Source organism: Talpa occidentalis, unplaced genomic scaffold, assembly GCF_014898055.3.
Source record: "Talpa occidentalis isolate TD23 unplaced genomic scaffold, MPIMG_talOcc4v2.1 talOcc4.11, whole genome shotgun sequence".
In the NCBI taxonomy this organism is placed as follows: Eukaryota; Metazoa; Chordata; class Mammalia; order Eulipotyphla; family Talpidae; genus Talpa; species Talpa occidentalis.
Window position 1 is genome coordinate 20,573,283 of NW_023601104.1, and position 20,010 is coordinate 20,593,292.

The following is a 20,010-nucleotide window of genomic DNA, read 5'->3' on the forward strand; positions in this document are numbered from 1 at the left end:
GAACAAAGAAAAGCGTCCAGCATTGCACCGCCCTGACCCTACCCTTTAGGGAAAACTTATCAGTGGCTTCTGGGTCTTGAGTGCTGGAGCAAGAGGTCACTAAAACCCTACTACCCTTCACTGACATGAAAGTCACTCCTTACTCAAATGCTGCTTTATTATCCAATCCAGTGTTGTTGTCAGTTTTTTTTTCCCATTTATTTGTTTTGTTTTTAGTTGCTACTGAAGTACACTGATGCTCTGATGCTTGGACACAATCAACTGTGTGTTAAGCACCACACCACACAGTCTGGAGGTCAAATCCTGGCTGAGACCCCTGAGTCACTTTAGACGAGGCGAGGCTGGAAATTATAATGAGTTACATTTGCTCAGCTGTAAAAAAGGGATCCTGTTGTGAATTTTGGATGAGATCATCTGTGCAAAGGATCTTATATAGGAGTGGACCAGGAGTAGGGCTGATTCTCAGCAGCAGAGTAAGGACCTAAGACACAGGAAGTGTGGGATCTATGTCTAATTCAGCCTCTATTGAGTTTTGTGAGTTTAGGCAAGTCATTTAACTGCTCTGTGCTTCAATTAACCCATCTATCAAATTGTCAACTGGTATTTGATGATTTACCTATTGTGGTTGCAAATGAAATGCCTTGCAAATATTAGGAGCTCAACAAATATTTGTCAAAGGGTCAAATCAGTCCAGAGAAAGCTTTGAAAAGTTAAAAAGACCATACAAATAACACTTTCAGCACATTTTAAAAATTAATGCACTTTCAACCTCAAAAAATTCCAAATTCTGAGGTAATCAAGAAAACACCTACATTTTATAGAATGTTTTTCTTTACTTGGAAAATGGTGAGTCCATTTTGATTATGGTAGCATATTAAAAATGATGGATATCTTGGGCAGAAACCACACAAAAACTTTACAGAGTTTGTGGACAGCCTCTAGTGCTTTCCACTAAGGACACAAAGATGAATGCCAAGGAGAATTTTTTTTTAATCTTTCCTTCTTCCCCTTCCTCCATTCTGAAACAATCATCAATTACCCTTATCCACCGGCACCATCTCATCTAAGTTCATTTTCAAGATGAAGTTTCCTCGTTGGATGGTGGCTGTCCAATCCTCCCTCTGTCCATCACTGACTGCCTCAGAGCTGTCCCGGATTGACAGTTTGAGAGCGAATCAATAATAATTATCTGGCTGCAGCCATGGCGAGCTGTGTAATTCTGCCACGGGACAGCATTGTGCAAACAGAGCTGCATCTCCGCTGCAGGTTTAAATATGCAGGCTGGGGCTGTCCATTTAGGTGTACTGATCATGTGATTACCGGGAGGTAGTGCTTCTTCCCCCGCTGCATTAAAGCCCTTTCAAATGATACACTCACCTTCTGGGACTTGGCTGCTGTTGAGCATTGCAGCATGTAAACTCTGCCTTCCAGGCCTAGGACATAAATCAGTGATTTAAAGGCACAGCCCTAGGAGAGGAGACATACTTTGCTTGGTTCTTCTCGTGGACTTTAGGAAGAACCACCAATGGGGAATGTATTAACACAAATAAAAGAATGGGATCTCAAATATGTTTGGATTCATATTTACTATACCTCATCTCAGCCAAAGAAGACAACTGCTGTGAAATTGTTTGTTGCTCAGTTTGAAGAGCAGTGCTAATTCAGTATTGAAATTTTGTTGATTCTATAGCTGTATGTTCATCATTTCCCATTGGAACATGAAAATGTTGGCTTTGCTGAGCTGAATATAATTTACACCCTTTAAAACAACTTTAGTGTACCCAGGTAGATGATGTTAGTGTGGTCATGCTTATGAATTGGCAACAACAGTTCATTGTTCATATTTGTCATTTGAATATTGCAGGTGGTGTGGTTCCTTGATGGTATTTTTATTTTTCTGGCTAATTGTTTCTATCAAGAAGTTAGAAGAGGGGAAGATTTTTTTTTTTGATGAGGGAGGGCATAGTTATTTAGTAGAATTCAGCAAGAGCATACAAATAAAGTGGGGCAACCATAAATTCCTGGGGCAGGGCTTTTATATTGGAACAAGTAGATTCAGGAAATGTTCATTATGTCTTTAGCAAATGAGGGGGAAAAAAGGAAAGCAGTGTATCCTATGCTGTTTCAAATCATTTTTATATGTGCATATGCATTATAAGTACATATTTATAATTTTTGAAGTATAACAACAAGATGCATTTGTTATATACTTCTGTGTGGTGAGTCCTGTCATTATTCTTCATCTTTTTCTCTAATATAAAAGTCATAAAAAATAAAAAGAACATGAAGGGGAAAATGGAATGGAGTTCATTAATAAGCAGTAAGTTACTCATCATTGAATGTAATTAAACTGGAGTTACTGTTCAGCAAAGATTTTATGTAGGTTACTTAAACATTGACTGAAAAATGACTGGGAGCTTGTAAGATTTTTCCTGCTCCTAAGATTACAGGATTTTTCTCCAGGTTTGTAGAGAGTTGGGGCATTTGTTAGAAGAGAAATTGTTGGAGGCACAGAGGAAAAATTACAGCAAAGACTTACATCTTAACTGATTTTGAACTTAGTAATTACTGAGTTAGGCATCATTAACAGTTGTTTAACTCATCGTTGCTTTATTTCTTCAGCAATTGTTGTTAGCTCCCTAGTTTCTTAGTAGTAAAAGAATTTCTCGGAAAATAGCAGATACAAAGTTTATCATAGGTAGTTGTAGCTATAAATATATTTTAGGATGGGCAACAGGATCAGAGATAAGTAGGGAATGGAGACCCAGATAAAATAGAAAAGTTAATTTCCTTCTTCCCTCCCTCCCTATCAATTAATCAACCAAATAGTCAACCAAACTTATTTATCTGTATTAAATACCTCCTATTTGTAGGGCGAGTATAGGAATCAGAGCAGAGTGTTGTCTTTGGAGAATGTGTAGACTAGTAGGGGAGATAATACATGGGGATACTAATTATAGGTCTATGACATAGGGAGAAAGTACTAATTGCCAAACAAATATACAGAGAAAATGATAAAAGATTTCAGAGCCTGGATAGATGATTTCCAGCTAGGGGATCATATTCATCCATAGTTAAACCATCCTGTGATCAAAGTGTATACCTGCTATTTTGCAATGAATTAATGAACTGCTAAGAAACTGGGGAGCCAATTAAAAGACTAAGGAAAAATAAAGCAGTGATGCATTAAAAAATACATGAAAGTTTAAATATTTGGCATAGTGGGGACACTTTTAAATGAGCTGGAAAAAGGCTATAGAAGAAAGAGAAATCACATAATCAAATCTAGGCTTTGGAAGGCAATAAAGAACATGATATATTCCATATAGAAAAATGTTCTTTGAGATTTACAGGCTCTCTGCAATTGAGTTGAATGGCACAGCCATAATTCTATTTTAATTTCTGAAGCTAAGACTTTGTATCCTCAAGTCCTCCAAGAGGACTTCCAGATTTTCTAGCCTCACAGTGCAGGCTTGCTCTTGAACGCTCATACTCCCTACACTTGCACCATTCATTTGACCACTAGCACTTGCTACCTTGCATGGCACAGAACTGTCTCTCAGATGAACAAGATGCACCGCTTTACATCTTCTAGAAAGAATCTCGAGAATCATGTGCTAATCAGAACCATACTCATCAGGAAGATAACATATTCCTTGAATTCACTGTGGTAATAAACTCCAAAGAAAATTAAGGAAGACTTTAGCTGAGATGGGCTGCTCTGTGGGATCCAGGGTGTCTTGATCAATTATCAGATAGTTTCATATAAAATAATTTGTACTGTGGTAAGAAAATGCCACAGTCTGTTGGGGTCACCAGAGTTGTATTTAACTTATCTGTAGCTCTTTCAGCAGCGACCCCTCTCTCTAAGACCCTTCTCCACTCCCCCTTCCCATTGGATGAGAGGAAGAGAGAAGTAAGTTGCCTGCAGGTTGGAGGAGGGCTGAGGCTGGAGTTAGATCACTTTAAGCACTGAGAAACAGCCAGCCAGGACAGTCTATTCAATTCATTGTGAGGAGAAGGAATACAGAAAATAGTTAATTGAAAATGTTGCAACTGGGATCACTAGGAGGCAGGTGGAGCAGGTGTTGCCTGTAGGAAGTGTTGGAGCAGGCAGGTGGCTCAGGAAGTGGAGTTGGCCTAGGGGGGTAGTCCAATTGTAAGACATAGAAGCAGAATCAACATTGGTCCAGCTCACAAAAAGTGGCCTGACTCCAGGGCTGGCCTCCTGGGCATGTGACCATGCCTGCCTTGAAATTCTTGGGATTGCTCAAGGAGATCCACCGTTTCATTTTGTACTGAACCCTGAAAATTATGTAGCCACTCTTACCTGCCATGGTCCGCACTGGGTAGTACACAAAGATGTCTCATGTGGACATGACAAGGAATATTCACCATGTTTTGCAGGGTGGGGACTGGCTGTTGAAATCAACAGTATTTCAAACCTTTGTCTTCTGGCCTTGATCTCTCCCATAGAATTGACTACTTTTAAGAGTAGGGCTTCTTCTGAATCAACACCATAATTTCCCCACTATTCACCCTGATGCCTGATGCAAGGTCAGTGAATACAGTGAATAATTGATCCAAGAACCAAATGAAAAGTGGTTGATTAATGTTATTACTGCCATCAGAATTATAAAGCATCATAACATCATTACTCCTTATGTGGTTCTGTGACTATGTAGTAAAATCAAAGAGGATGTGAATGCTTTAAATATTTTGTATGAGAGGAAGGAATGAATGTAGGGAAAGTACAAGGAAAACCACATGAAAAGGTGACAGTGTGGGGAAAGATTTTTCCCACCTACTTTCAACAGAGTACACAGAATAGACTCCAATATCCTTTTAGCATCTTTAGATGACAAAAATCTACACAGAACACCCGAAGTGCATTCAACTTCTTTCATGTGTGCATAGTGAGCGTCACTCTGGGCTCTTAGGGCAGGATTCTGGCATCCTTTATTCCTGAGAGGAATAATGGAGAGAACTATAGTCCATTTGGTGGTTAAAAGTGTTGCATGTTGTATCTAATAGCCTGACTTTGAAGCCTGGCTTTCCTGCTAGCTCACTGTATAAACCTGAGTATATTATCAACCTCTCTGTGCCTTAGTTTCCTTATCTGTAGATTTAGCATTGCAGAGATTATAATATGACTAATTTAGCATTAATAAAATGATGTAGAATATGTACCTATGTAATATCTATGTAGAATGCCTAGAGCATTGAAAATACTCAATAAATATTCATGATGATGATAATTCTTAGAAAAAAATGAGAGCATAGGGTTTCCAAGATACTGATGAATTTATTGAGCTCCTTGTCTTTAGGAAGAATAAAAGTCAGAATTGAGAGCAGATTTTACATTACACTGCGTGAATATATGCAGGTTACTGAACTCACACTCAATTTTTTTTCATTATGCAAAGTGAAAGTTACCGACAGCTACATTATAAAGTTGACATGAAGATCAAAGGGAGCTGTAAAGCAATATTGCTTATATTTTAGTAAGCAATATAAAAATTTACCTGTATTTCATGCTAATTACCATTTTGAGGACAATTGAGTAGGCACTGTTTCCCCCATTTTTAAATGAGGAACAGAGCCTAGAAGTATAAAATAATTTGCTCATAATAAATGATGATTGTAAGATATAGCTAGGACTCAGAATCATGGTTTCTGTGACCCAACCTCTAGCCTCTTAATTTTTAAAGCCTAGGAACGCTTCCTCCCTCCCCCTGTTAAGTTGTTGCCCAATTGCAACATGTAAAACATATTAAGAAGAAACTAAATCCCTGCCTCCTCCCCACTCTATTAGCTCCCCAGGGTCTGGGAAGGATGGTTTGCAAACTTTTGCCATCTGTGGGACTCTTCCCAGGACGTTGAGTCCTCCATTTTCACATCCTCACTGTTTTAGCCCTTGAGGTCAGGTATCAGTTGCATCTGGCAGGAGGTTGGACCAGGAGTCCTTGAGGGCTCATATTTTCTGTTCCCTGTGTCTTTGTTCTTGAAGACAATGCTGTGAAGACACTGCTAGGGTCGATTGGGGGGGGGGTTATGGAATGCCAGGCTCAGGCCCCAGCTACTGTGTGACGCTCTCCGTGGTGCTGGAAAGAGCCTGGTGCTGCTGTGCTTAAGTACTACTCGTGCCTCTTGACTTTCTGGTGAGCTGTGATTCTTTCTGTTTCTAGGGCAAATGGAGAACCTGGAGAATTATTGCCTGGCAAGCAATCAGAAAAAAAAAAACAGAGTTCAGAAATAGCTTAATGCTTCCAAGGATGGTAGAAAAAAAATATCCCAGCCAGGCAAATAGCTCAAGGTCAGGATGTGGGCGTCTAGCATTTCTCATTGCAGGCCTGGAGGTCTGTAGACTCAGGAAGGTTTTTCATGCTTGATGGTGGCTTCAGTCATGGCAGTGCTGTGAATGGTCTGAGGTCAACAGTAGGTTTATAAAGAGCAGATTCCCTGGCTTCCAAGGCTACGCCTGCTTGGAACCTAATTAGGCATAGGGAAAAACATTTCCTGAGGTCAAGAACCTTCTGCTAGAGCACAGTGATGAGACAGTGCCTGGAAGAGCCTGAAGTTTGCTTGTTTCACCTAGAGCTGGATACAGTATTGGTAAGGTGGGAGGCCCTCTGAGGAGTTTAAAGAACCTGTGTTTAGGGGGCTTGTGAGGAAGAGGGGGACAACCATTGCCCCATCTTATTTCTCTGTAGCCCCTGTTGGGGACCTAAGAGAACCCAAAGATTCTTGAGGTGCCATATGTAGAAGGATGGAGTAGGAGGTAGGAGCCCTGGGGTAATCTCTAGGCCGAGTGAGGGGACACCCAATCAGGGGATGAAATTGAAATATGGGGAGCCAGGAAAGTGACCCTGTAGATAATCATGGGCCCCTTGAACTAGAGACCAGCATAGAAAAGAGGCCCCCCACCTTTAGATGGAAACAGACTGACTAGGTAAAGCAAGGGAGGTCCAAGGGTGCAAAATTTAAGGCGGACCTCACTGTCAGGGTTGGGAAAATCAAGACTGGTGCCTCCCTTGCCTCATGCTAGTCCCCACCTGTGAGCCAGAGCATTTCATTCTCCTGCCTTCCTGCTCTGATACTGGACGAGCCTCAGACTGGCGGCCTGTAGACTCCCCTGCCTCCTCCTGGAGCCACAGTCAAGTCTATATCATCTGAAGCTTTAAACTGGACTTGAAGGCAAAGGTTTAAACTGTCTTGGATTATATTTTAAATTACTGAAGGTGTCTGTATAATTGTGGAATTAGACTAAGATGTCATCAAAGGAACCACTATCAAATAAAGAATGGGGATGTTGCTATCACACAGTTACAATGTTCACATTAAAAAAAATAAAAAAATTAAAAAAATTAAAAATAGCAAGTTTTTATAAGAACTTTTTAAAGCTCTTCAAGAAAGTAGATGTATGAGCCAGTGCCTCTGAAGAGCCAGGAGGGGGAAAGACAGAGGTGGAACTAGTTTTAGGAAATCCTCGATGCTTAGAATAGAAATCATATATGTGGAAGTTGGTATCATGAAAATCAACTTTATTCTCCTACAGTTTGTTGGCAGGGAGACTGTTAGGGACAAATTCGTGGGTCTAGTGTTCTAGAGGATGACTCATTATGATATTTAATTTTTTTTCACATTTCTATCAAAGTTTAAGATTTTATTTGTGCTTTTTCAGAATTCTGAAGGAAAATAATCTCTCACATTTAAGCAATTGTGTTTGCTCTTTATAAAGAAAGGATGAAAGTTAAAAGAAACTAACCAATGGCATCGTGATAATGCTGAGGCTAACAGGAAGAGGGCTAACAACACATACAGGGGTGACTAACATGTAACTGAATCTTGTTTTGACTTGATGTGTTAGAAAAGACAAATCCTTCTTCTTACATTATTAAATAAAGTAATTTCTTTAACTGTGAGTTTAGATTTGGAATTATTTCAATTGTTTTCTCTTCCAACATTTTTTTTTGGGGGGGGGAAGAGAAGCTACTAGTTCTTCTTGGAAATCTAATGCTTTCCTCATTATCATAATAATGGCATTTATGCTGTGGTATCAGTGAGTGTTTTTTACAGCTCTTTGTTCTGACATTTTAAATTGAGTCATAAATATTTCTTTGAAACTGAGCATGGGAAATTTGAATTCTTGGAAAACAAGAGGTTTGAAAATACTTGCAATCATATTAGAACACTAGCATGAGATTTCATAAAAATATAATTGAAGGGACATTTTAATATTCATATCAAGTGAAGTTTGTTGTTTTTTGTATTTATTTTTAAATTTGTGTTAGTCATTTTTTAAAGGAAGGAAACATATGATATAGATTGATAGATAAATATATAGATATAGGTATCTCTATCTGTCTATCTTAGATTTCACTGGAAAGTGGATCATACTTATTTTATCCAATGTACAATTCCCCACATTTCATTTAAATGAATAATTTTATGGTTTAATCTAGCTGACATTTCTTAAATTGCCAACAATTTACCTGTATTATGAGAGAAACTGTACATATCCTGTTAATATATATGTACAATTTGGAATTAACTTCAAATTCAAAACTGAATCAGAGAAATAGGGGAGCTAATGAATGCAAAAGTGATGTTGAAATCATTCTCTATACTATTTCTTTCTGAGAATATGATTGACAGTGAGACCTCTTGGCTTAGTACACAAACAGAAGAGATGGGGAAGAGAAGTGCTGGCATTTTACACAGTTTATCTTCCATTATTGTATTTAATTTTTAAAAGGACATTGGAATCCTTTAGGAATTCTATCACTGCCTGAAATTCTGCTACCAATTCCACATTTTATTTCAAGTTGATATACTGATAAAATTTAACATGCCTTAAAATAACATTGAAAATTTACAAAGACACTTATCCCTTGATACATGGAAAAGATGCATTTCTGAAAGAGAGTGTGTGTATGTCTAACTCTTTACAAACACCCTTAGTATAGTAACTAGATGTAATTTTCTGTAATGCAATTCTAGGGATCAGGGATGGAGAAAATCTTGTAGGATTAGCTGGTTTGTGCATGGGGAAGCAAATTGCTAACTGGAATAATTGGGAGTTGGTGGAGAGGGAAACTTCTAACATGTGCCTCATTCTTACTGGTTTGGAACCAATACACTTCCCACTTCTCCAGGCTTCGCACTCAGCAGATATCTTCCTCCAGTTCATGTAGCAATCCATTCCTGTGGCTCTACTCTTGTATACTCTTCTGACAAAGAGTAATGTGAAAAGAAACTTTTGCAAACATTTGTGCATCTATACAACTCAATCTAGTTAAGGGGAAAACACTTAATGCACCAAGGGGATGTTTTTTCAGTGCCCAGTGAATACTTAATTCCAGAGCAGACCAAAACACATCAGACTCCTGACGTGGATCAATCTGCCTTTTTCACCTACTTGTCAGAAACTTTCTTCCTGGCAAACCCAAATAGTTTCAACTTTTATACTGTAGAACTGAAAAATTTCCTACACTCTCTTTAAATTCTAATTGTCTCTTTTGCAAATCAATTGCAACACAGACTGGTGGTTATCAAAAGCTGATGTACATCAACACATAGGTTACATGCTAATGTTTGGGCATCATGCTTGTAAATGAGCACAGGCTGTCTGTGGACTCCGGGTCTTAATTTAGGCATCTGCATCTTCATTGTGGCTTTTGTTCTTTTAGGTTTGGGTTTGTTGACACTCCCCAGAAAGTCAACTATTAAAACTTCTGGCTAGATCAACTAGAAAGTATATAGATGAACTATAGAAGACAACAATCAAGAATGCATGGCATTTTAGCCCTATTACAACTTTCCTATTGTTTCAGCCTCTTGGATGTGAGATGCTCTGGGATGTTACAATCAATGAATGAAGGCAGGCAGGTTGGCAGGCTTAGCTACTTGCAGCATAACAATTACAGGTGTTGTGGAAGCTCCCCTGGACTACAGGAGGGCCTGCTTCCCACATCCCACAGCTCTTTGGTATAATTGCCACATATTTTGTAAACTGTAGCCTTCTCTTCAGTGCATACTCAGTAACCTTTCTGGTGAAAACTCCTGGGATAAACCTTTCAGTCTGAATGTATTTCATGGGTAGGTCTTTTTCTAAAAAGTGCATTTTAAATTTTATTCTGATTACAGGGCTCTGATTTTTTGTAAATATTTGTAACAATGAACTCCTTGAGAGTCAGATTACCCGGGGTGATTTGAAAGTGTTTTTTATCTCTTTAAGGAAAAATAGATTCTTATACCCATTTTAATGGCAGGCATGTTAATTTGCTGGATATTCTAGCAAAACTTCATGCTAGTTCATGCTAGCTCTCATTTTTATAAATTAAAATTACTGTTCTTTCCTTTTGATCTTGTGGAAAAACTGCACAAGACTGTCACTTTTGTGAACCTTTTAATTGGGCACAAATTAGAGACTCAACTGGATAAACTCTAACAGAGATGCCAGCCATCAATGATCAGACAGGTTTATATTTTGAAACCTCTATCAGACTCAGTGTCTGCAGGAATGACCTTTTGACAGACTATTAATAATCTAAAGTACTGTAAAGCATAGTTATATTTTAGCTGCTTTTCTTTTAAATTTATATTAAGTGGTGATTACCTCTCACCTTAATAAACAAAATTCACAATTCACATTAGCATAGTATAGACTCTTAAAAATCTTTTTAAAGATTTATTTATTTATTTATTTATTTATTTATTTATTTATTTATTTATTTATTTATTTATTTATGCAAGCACTGGATACAGTCAGAAGAACGGGAGGGTGAGAGAATTCACCAGAGCCAGAGCCGGGAGAAGATCAGGCAGACTGACGGAAGTACACTGCTGAGGGGAGCAGCGGGCGGCAGGAGAGGTCTGTGTGCCACACAGGACCCTTTCCCGGCGGTCGGGGGATCAAACCAGCGCTGCAGAGGCTGCGGGCGGCTTTGCAACCCAGTGCTCTACCACTGTGCCATCAGGGAGGCCCCAGACTCTTAAAAATCTTACAGTAGAGGGCCTCCCCGGTGGCGCAGCGGTTGAGCGCTGGGTTGTGAAGCTGCCCGCAGCCTCTGCGGCACCGGTTTGATTCCCGGCTGCTCCCCGGCCACCGGAGGAGGGTCCCACATGGCGCACAGACCTTTCCTGCCGCCCGCGCTCCCCTCAGCAGTGTACTTCGGTCCTTCTGCCTGCTCTGCTCCCCACTCTGGCTCTGGTGAATTCTCTCACCCTCCCGCGCTTCTGACTGTACCCAGTGCTTGTATAAATAAATACATAAATCTTAAAAAAAATTCTTACAGTAGAGAAAGTTATTAAATTCTCTTATCTCATTACTTCCTGAAGTTATTGACTATGAATGACTTAGTTTATTTGACTCATATTTAGATTCTAAGGAGATGGAGACCCAATGTGGGAAATACCAACTTAAAGTGATTATTAGTAATAAAAATGGATGTGCCTTCTATCTGAATGGCATGATATCCCTTTTAGTTGCAGTTGACATCTTAATGAACAGTGTATGAGTTCTGCACTGCAAAGCATCAACAGAATGTTCTATCTCTAAGATATGACTCCTGTAAAAAACTGTGACAGAAATTATTTTTAGAAAAGACCTATCTTTATTCTGATTTATATTTTGGGCACTTAAAATCATTGCACTGTATTTATTTTTAAAATGTATAGATACTTATGTGCTAGGCAAACCTAATAACTATATAAATGGCAATTATTTAATTCTCAGAACAACACCATGAGGTAGATACTAGCTTACTTTTGAGATGAGGAATTAAAGCACAAAGTGTTTAAGGAATTTACCAAAGTAAACCCAGTAGGGGGTAAAACTAAGTTTTGATTCCATGTTGCTGAAGAACAGTCAGTGTTCCTCCTACTAAGCTGGTGCCGGTAGTCACATGGCCTTTTCCCAGATGAATAACATTTCCATACAGTTTTTTCCTCTCATGCATCCATATTATTCTGAGTTTCTGAGGTGGGGGGAGAGAGTCGGCTGTCTTCCAGCATAAGGGAGGCAGTGCGTAGAAAGCAGCACAGGTCTTCTTTCACCTTGATGGAGTTCAATTCTAATGTAATGGTAGTAACTCTTACCAAATTAAAACATTCTTATGCTACTACCTTTCCTGGAGCTTAAGCATTTACCTCTTTTTATTTATTTAGCTGGAGAGACAGGGAAGCTCAGTGGTGGGAATAAGACTTACTGAACCAAGTTCTAGTTCTTGATGTGCCACTAACAAGTGAGTGGCATTTATCCTGTGGGAATCTCAGGTCCCTCAACTGTAGAAGACAGAATTGAACTCTGGGTCTTAAAGCCTCTAACCAAGTGTATAATCATATATATGACATTTATTCTTAAATTGCTTTTTCATGAAAAATGACAGGAACTGGAAGATTAGAGTCACTGAGCAATGTGGCTTTTCCTATAAGTGTGTGATTATAGTCTTCAGAGTACACAGAAGAATTCCATGATTAAGGAAATATACCTGTGATCAGGTAACACTGAAGATCTTTGCACTCTGCTTTCTTTCAGATAACCCTCTACATAGTTTTATATCTACTCAAGTTAAGTACAGATCTAGAGTCATTCATGATAATCATCTTTCTAGAATCCCCACAGTTTGTGAGTCCATGAACAAAGGGCTTCTTTATTCATCAATCTGTCCTCAATAGCACTAAGCACAGTGTGCTGCACATAGTAGGGAATTAACAATAATGGTTAAAATGAACTCAACTTGGAAGATGTCCTGATTTAAGCATTTAGTCAATTGATAACATTTACTTGAAATTCAACAGTGTGGGCAACAATAAACAACCAGAGGGGTGTCTTTAGAGTTGCATGGCCAATTTAGTGAAGAAATATTTATGTATGTCTGGTGCAATATTTCCTGAACATGTGGTTTGTTCTTATCTTCACATAAAAATGCCACCAAAAATGACATAAAACTCTTCACAAGATTGTGAAAGGTTAAAGGAAAGATTATATATCCAAATGTAAGATTAGAATGTCAGGGTGAATATCTAAATGTGCCCATGTGACAGAGGACTCAAGACTTATGTGGCTTGTATGACAAGAGTGACAGGATCAAATCCCAGAATATTCCTGCTATTTAAGACAAACAACCACAAATGGCACACTTCCTCTACCATCAGACATTTATGAGATTGAAGGGGCTATGACCTATTAGCAGGCTCTCATGCTAACTGATGAAGAAAAATCTGACACCATTTACTGAGGCATAAAATCTTAGTGTCTTGGGCATATTCCAACAGAAAATTTAGCTTCCTCAAAACCTCTGAAAATAAAATAATGAGATTAGATAGTTTTGGAAATAGTGGAAGTATCTCATTCAAATGAAAAGGAATTGACTATAAATCTACATTTTCTTGGTGAAAATTGGAGTTTATTAGTATAATTCATCAAATTAAGAAGCAAAGTTGATTAGAGTTATTTGATTGAGACTGCATTGATTAAGGACTTGAAAAAAAGCTATAAACTAATAAAGTAAAACATCTTCCACATGGGAAAATTACTGGGTTGATATTTAGAAGACACTTGCTTTTTATAGCCCTTTTAGTTGAGATCCAGAATTATGAAAATGTACCAATCTTTGACTTAGCATAGCTCTTGGGAAATCTATCTTAATACTGGTTTCCTCGGAAAATTAAAATAGCAAGATCTTTCTCCATTTAGGTGAAGTGAAAGCATAACAATAATTTTGGGCATTTTTTTTTCCAGCTAGACATTTAATCTGAATAATTCAGGCAAAAATCATCCCACTGTGATCTCAATAATGCCTCCATTTTTCCTCCTTTCAACACTTCCTCATCTGCACATGGCCTGAGTCAGTGTTTATCTAGACTCTTTTCTTCATTTCTGTGTGTGCAGATACAGCCTTTATGGATGAAGAACGATGAAGCATTTGTTTTTAGAAAATAAAATGCTGCCCTTTCACTCAAAACATTTTTTCCCTGGAGAGCCTCTACAGATCAAACATATTCTTTTTCACAATTGAACCAATCCTTGCAAAAGCTGTGACCACAGTTTTTGATTTATTTTGGCCTGTGATGAAAGGCAAGCACTTTCAGAATGATTCCACCAAAGGCTCTCACTAGGGAGAACACTCTGGGTGGAAACTCAGAAAACGTTTTGAAGGATGGAAAGGTGCAAATATGTTCTTTGTTAAAGTGTACTTTCTGTTGGGATTCTACCATTTGAAAACATTTGCAATGTTTTGCAGCATTTTAAAATATTTAAAGCTATTATGTGCCTCTCCTTTCCAGAACTTTGACATATCTTCTGTCTGTCTGTTTGTGTATCCATCTATCATCTACTTTGTCTATATATATGTTTATATAAGATATATAACGTATATTCTAATTCAGGTTTGAAGTTATTCTCATCAAGGCAGAGACTTCCTCATGACCAACACCCATATAGTTACCATATACTGTTAGCAATTCTGTCCACATACATCGTGTGTGTGACCACTTCTGCTCCCACTAGTCCAACATAGTATCTGCATGAACAACTAGCAAGGCGCCAAAAGATGTTGCTACTTCCACACTTCCCTTCCTATAAAGTTTAACCTCCTGAAGTTGTTATTTTAAAACCTAGATAATCTCTCATGACCCTCCACTGGCTCCCCAATATACTTGGAATGAAATTTAAAATCCTCATAAATCCTGTATGATCATACCCCTGCTTCCCAGACTTCCTTTCTGTTCTCTCAGCTCACTTTGCTGTCAAAGTTCAAGTTACCTTTCTGTTTCTGAAAACATGTCAAGTTTTGGTCTCCAGACTCTTGCTACTCCCTCAGCATGGAGCCCTATTCCATTAAGAATCCACTGACTTTTCCCTTCTATTCATTAAGTCTCCACTCAGTGACACCTCAGAGAAGAATTTCTCCATCCCCTGTAGACTCTCAAGCCCTTTGTCTTACTTGATTTTCCTTCAAAGCACATACAACTACTGATATATAGTTTCTTCACTTGTTTTATTGTCTGTCTCCTAAAGTAGGACAGGTAGCCCCTTGAGGGCAGGGACTTGATCTGTTTTGTTTATCACTATGTTTACTTCACATGGTGAAGTCTGAAAATTCAATAAAAAATGAATGAATCTGTAACTGGAAAATGCTGGGGTCAGGTGCCTGTTGATGCCAGAAGCCAATTGAACAGAGACAGGAATTGAATCTATAGCACACACTTTATTGTTAGAAAGTTGGTGGTTTGAGAGAATGGGGATATTTTACCCCAAAAGTCCATTTTAACATCTCATCTCAAGCTGGCCTTTTTCTTTTTTCTTTAAAGATTTATTTATTTATTTATTTATTTATTTATTTATTTATTTATTTATTTATTTATTTATTTATACAAGCACTGGGTACAGTCAGAAGTGCGGGAGGGTGAGAGAATTTACCAGAGCCACAGCAGGGAACAAAACAGGCAGAATGACAGAAATACACTGCTGAGGGGAGCAGTGGGCATGGCAGGAGAGGTCTGTGTGCCATGTGGGACCCTTGCTGGTGGCCGGGGATCGAACCAGTGCTGCAGAGGCTGCAGGCAGCTTCGCAGCCCAGCGCTCCACTGCTGCGCCACAAGGGGAGGCCCTCAAGCTGGCCTTTTTCTAGTGAACTAAACAAAGACAGTTAACCGTAAGCAAAACTCACCACAACTGCTTATCATGGTTGGTGCCCTGCTCATTGTCATGTCTCCACAGTTTGTTGTCACTTCCTTGGTCATCTACCCAGGTATACCGTGTTCTCTGGGCCAGGGAAATATATCCTATTTTTCTGATGGCGTCAATGTCTAACACTTCTTCAGGCATCAGTGGGGCAGGACTTTCAGTTCAGAACAGGAGTTTTAGTTCAAAAACAGATTATTAATCACATAGTGTTTGCACATAGCCTCTGCTGTGTGGATGTGCAGATTCCTATACCAGGTGTGGTGCCCTTCCCTGTCCCCCAACCCCTGTCAGATCTACCTTGATGACTTCCTTAAGGTGTGTATTAGTTAGCCAACCCTGCCATAACAAAGCATCACAAACAGCAGAGATATGTATTGTCTCACAGTTCTGAAGGCTAGAAGTTCAAGGTCAGGGTATCTACAGGGTTGGTTTCTTCTGTGGGCTGTGAAGAATCTATCTCATGCCTCTTCCATAGCTTCTGGTGTTTTTCTTATTGGAAATATTTGGCATTTATTGGCTTGTAGAAGCATCATCTTGATCTCTCCCTTCATCTTCACATTGCGTTCTCCCTGTGTGCATTTCTCTGTGTCCAATATTCTCCTTTTAGAGGGACACCAGTCATATCAGAATAGCATCTGCCCCATTCCAGCCTGACCTCATCCTAACTTAACTAATTGCATCTGAAAAGACCCTATTTCCAAATAAAGTCACATTCTGAAGTACTGGGGGGGGGGGTTAAGAATTAAATATGAAATTAATTCCATCCTAAAAATGCTCATCTCTAGTCTTACTGTCTGGCCTAGGAACTATCTAATAATTATCACTTGCTTTGAACTAATACTTGGCTTTGAATTAACACTTGCAAATGAACTTTAAGGACAAAATCTGTGGGTGAGTTGGGGTTTTGCTTGTATTTCATTTTTTTCTGCATCTCAGTTGTTGGAGAAGAGAATTGGTTTCTCTTCTGATAATCACTATTTACCATCCATGGAGATGGAATTACCTTTTCCCATTTTCACTGAGATGCAGAGAATCTTGGGGCTAGGTCTTTGCATTTGTAAGGTGGTTGGCTAGTTAGTGACTTTGAAAGGAAGTTGTATAAAGGGGTTCTTGCAGACTGACCCACATACTGGCCTCTCTGACACCAAGTTTTATTAACACAAAAGAATACACAAAAGATGTTATATTTGCCACTTGTCTATTGGGACTAAATTCATATAAAGTATGTAGCCTAATTTGCATAGCCTATATTAATGTTAGCTATTATTTGCAGGTGACCTGGTCAAGTCTCTTAATCAGAAACTGTGCATCAGGGGGTAGCATCCTTATCATTCATGTCTTCTCAGAGTGGTGGCCAAACTGCTGTAGCTGTGGGAGGTCTTTAGAGAGAGAGTGGTTCTCAAGTGGGAAGCAGAGGAGCTCTCTACTGATGCTGGTGTGTGTGGCACACTAGACCATGCCCCAAACTCTTTCCTACTATCTGCTGGAGAAGGAGATCATTGGTTTGTTTTTTTTCTTCTAATATGTCTTTACCTGTGCCCTGGGGAAGACAGCTTATGTGTCTCTTTACCAGGGGATGAAGGCTATCTACTCTTTGTGTGAGATGATTGTGGGTAGGAGGATCGAATTCTGCCTTCTTGCAGAGTCAGTTACCCTTCTTGCACAGTTGCACCACAAAGGTGCTCTTCTTGGTTACTCACTCCATTCCCAATCTTGTGAGCACCCAGTGGAGATCTGTGGAAAACAACCAGTTGAGTGAGCACAAGTTTCCTTGTGTCCTGGGGCTTATGAGTTTTGAATTGTTGCACTAGTTCCCACTTGGCCTTTTGCATTTGCTGAAATTTTAATCAACTCCTTGTTTGCTTGTGTGAGTGGCTTACATATCTTTCTTTCATGCTGAGCCAGTCTGCACAGTTCATCTCTACTGGCTTATCTTTCTGTTGTGACTGTTAAGGTTATAGCAGCGCTGTCCATCCCCTCATCCCTGTAACACACACGGGTCATTTCTATATAACCTGAATGAGAAAAAAAAAAAAAGAACCCTAGATGATGTTGAATGAATAATGTTGAGAACCTCATTCAACATTATTAGAAAATCTGGTTTAATTATACATCTTTTCACTTAAAAGCATGGTTTCCAAAAACCTGCTCACAACATGGACCGTTGCAATCATTAAGAGGGGTCTTTGTTCTCATACTTGGTTCTCAGGGGTTCAGAATAACTTACGATCTTATAGTCTATGTGACAATTAGTTATTTACCAGGGCTCTTTATAACTTTCTATACTCTAAGCAGTAACTGAACCTTCTGCATCCATACTGGTGTGATGCATTTAGTTACCATCAGTAGGTGACAAGACTAAAACTACAATCCACATCTTCTGCTTCCTAGTAAGCACTCTTGCCATTATTCCAGAAATATGTCTAGGCCCTCCTCTCTATGAGTTTCATCTTTTTTAAAAATTCACATTGTATCTTTCAAAATCAGATTCCCTCCAAGGTCAAGCCCCTGTTTTTTCTGTCTCTCTCCCTTTTCTCCCTGGGTCTCCTTAGTTGTTCTCTAGCCTTTGGCTCTCATCACTATGCTGATTGCTTCAAATAGCCATTTCAATTTTTATTTCTAATCCAGATACCATCTTTTTATCTGCTAATGAGATTGCTTTAGATGGATGTAGCTTCATCCTCTCAAGTTTAACAAGGCTGAAATAAATATATCAGTTCTTAACTTCCCCGCCTTCTCCTGATTCCTTCCTACTTCCAAATCATTGCTCTCTGCTGATTGCCTCTTTCATGTTGGTGGTAATCTCTTCTCCCAGCCCTCTGGTATCACAATTTAGGATTCATCTTTTATGATTGTCTAGGTATACTCCCCAATCTTCACAATAAAATAGTTACATTTAATCTGATCTTCTGATCTTTTTGTATCATTTATCTCCACTTTGTGGTTGACATCATGCCTTAGTCCTGGGGCTTTCACAACAATACCATAGACTGGGCAGTTTATTAAACAAAAGAAAGTTACTTCTCATAAATTTAGAGGCTAGCAAGTCCAATACCAAGTCTCCATTAGATTCACTGTCTGATAAAGGCTTGTGTCCTGGCTCACAGGCAGCTGTCTTCTTGCTGTGTCCTCACAGGTTAGGAGGGGTTAGGGAGCTCCTTGGGACCACTTTTATAAGGATATATCCTTATAAGGCTCCATCCTCACAACATAGTCATTTTCTAAAGACCTCACCTCCCATATCCATCACATTTGAGGCTTAGGTTTCAACATTTGAATTTGTTTATTTGGGGGAGGATACAAATCCTTCATCCAAAGCAGGCCCTTTCTGCCTTAGTACAGATTGTTGCTATCATAAGCATCCTAAACATGTCTTTCACCTCCATACTCTTTCCTACCTCCATCACTTGACAATTGCCAAGTATTCGCAATAGCCGACTCTTCCTGAAACATACCTTTTATCACTTCTCAGTTAAGAATATACAATAGCTTTATGTCATTTTGTGAATAAAATATAATTATCTCTTATTCTTGAATTCAGGGGCTCTATTAACTCATTGTCGCTTTTGTTAATCCAGTTTCACTTATAATATTCATTGGAACCACTTTAAAGTCTACTTTTATGAATTTTTCTCCATCCTCAAAGTCTCATTTCTCTTTCACACACATTATTATGTACACACAGGTGCTTAAAGAATTATTGCCAACTCACTCAATTGCTGAAAATAAACAGTTTCAATTATCTAATTTACTACATGTGTAGACATAGATGTAGTTAATTTTGTTTTCATTGGGCAGGTGCAACATGAGTCTTTGTTGAAGAAATACTTTACAAAATAATAGTTAGAATTAAAAAACAGTAGATACCATACAGAAGAGATGCTTGCCTTTAAGAGAATCAACTTGGTGATTAGATGTAGATTCCTGCATGTATTTGATGGCTGATTTCTTAAACATGCACTGTTTAAAAAAATAGATGAAGGAAATGATTCCTAAATGGAAGAGTCTGCTTAAATTTCATTTTTGGTCATTTGAATGAAGATTGTGCATCAAGAAACAGAATGCTAGAGATTATTTGAAACCTGTCAAAAAAAAATTACTGGCTATTTGAGACTTTCATTTCCTGTGTGACTTAGAGAGAGGGCATAGGGTCCGGTGGTAAATCTTGGGCTTATTTGCTAACTTGATTCTTTATATATTATTCCAGATGTCTACTCGTTTGAATTATTTTATATAGGGAGAGATGGAGAGAAAAAGCAGTGATGAAACTAAATGGAATTGTTTAGATAGAAAGAATTCCATTTAAACCAAATTCC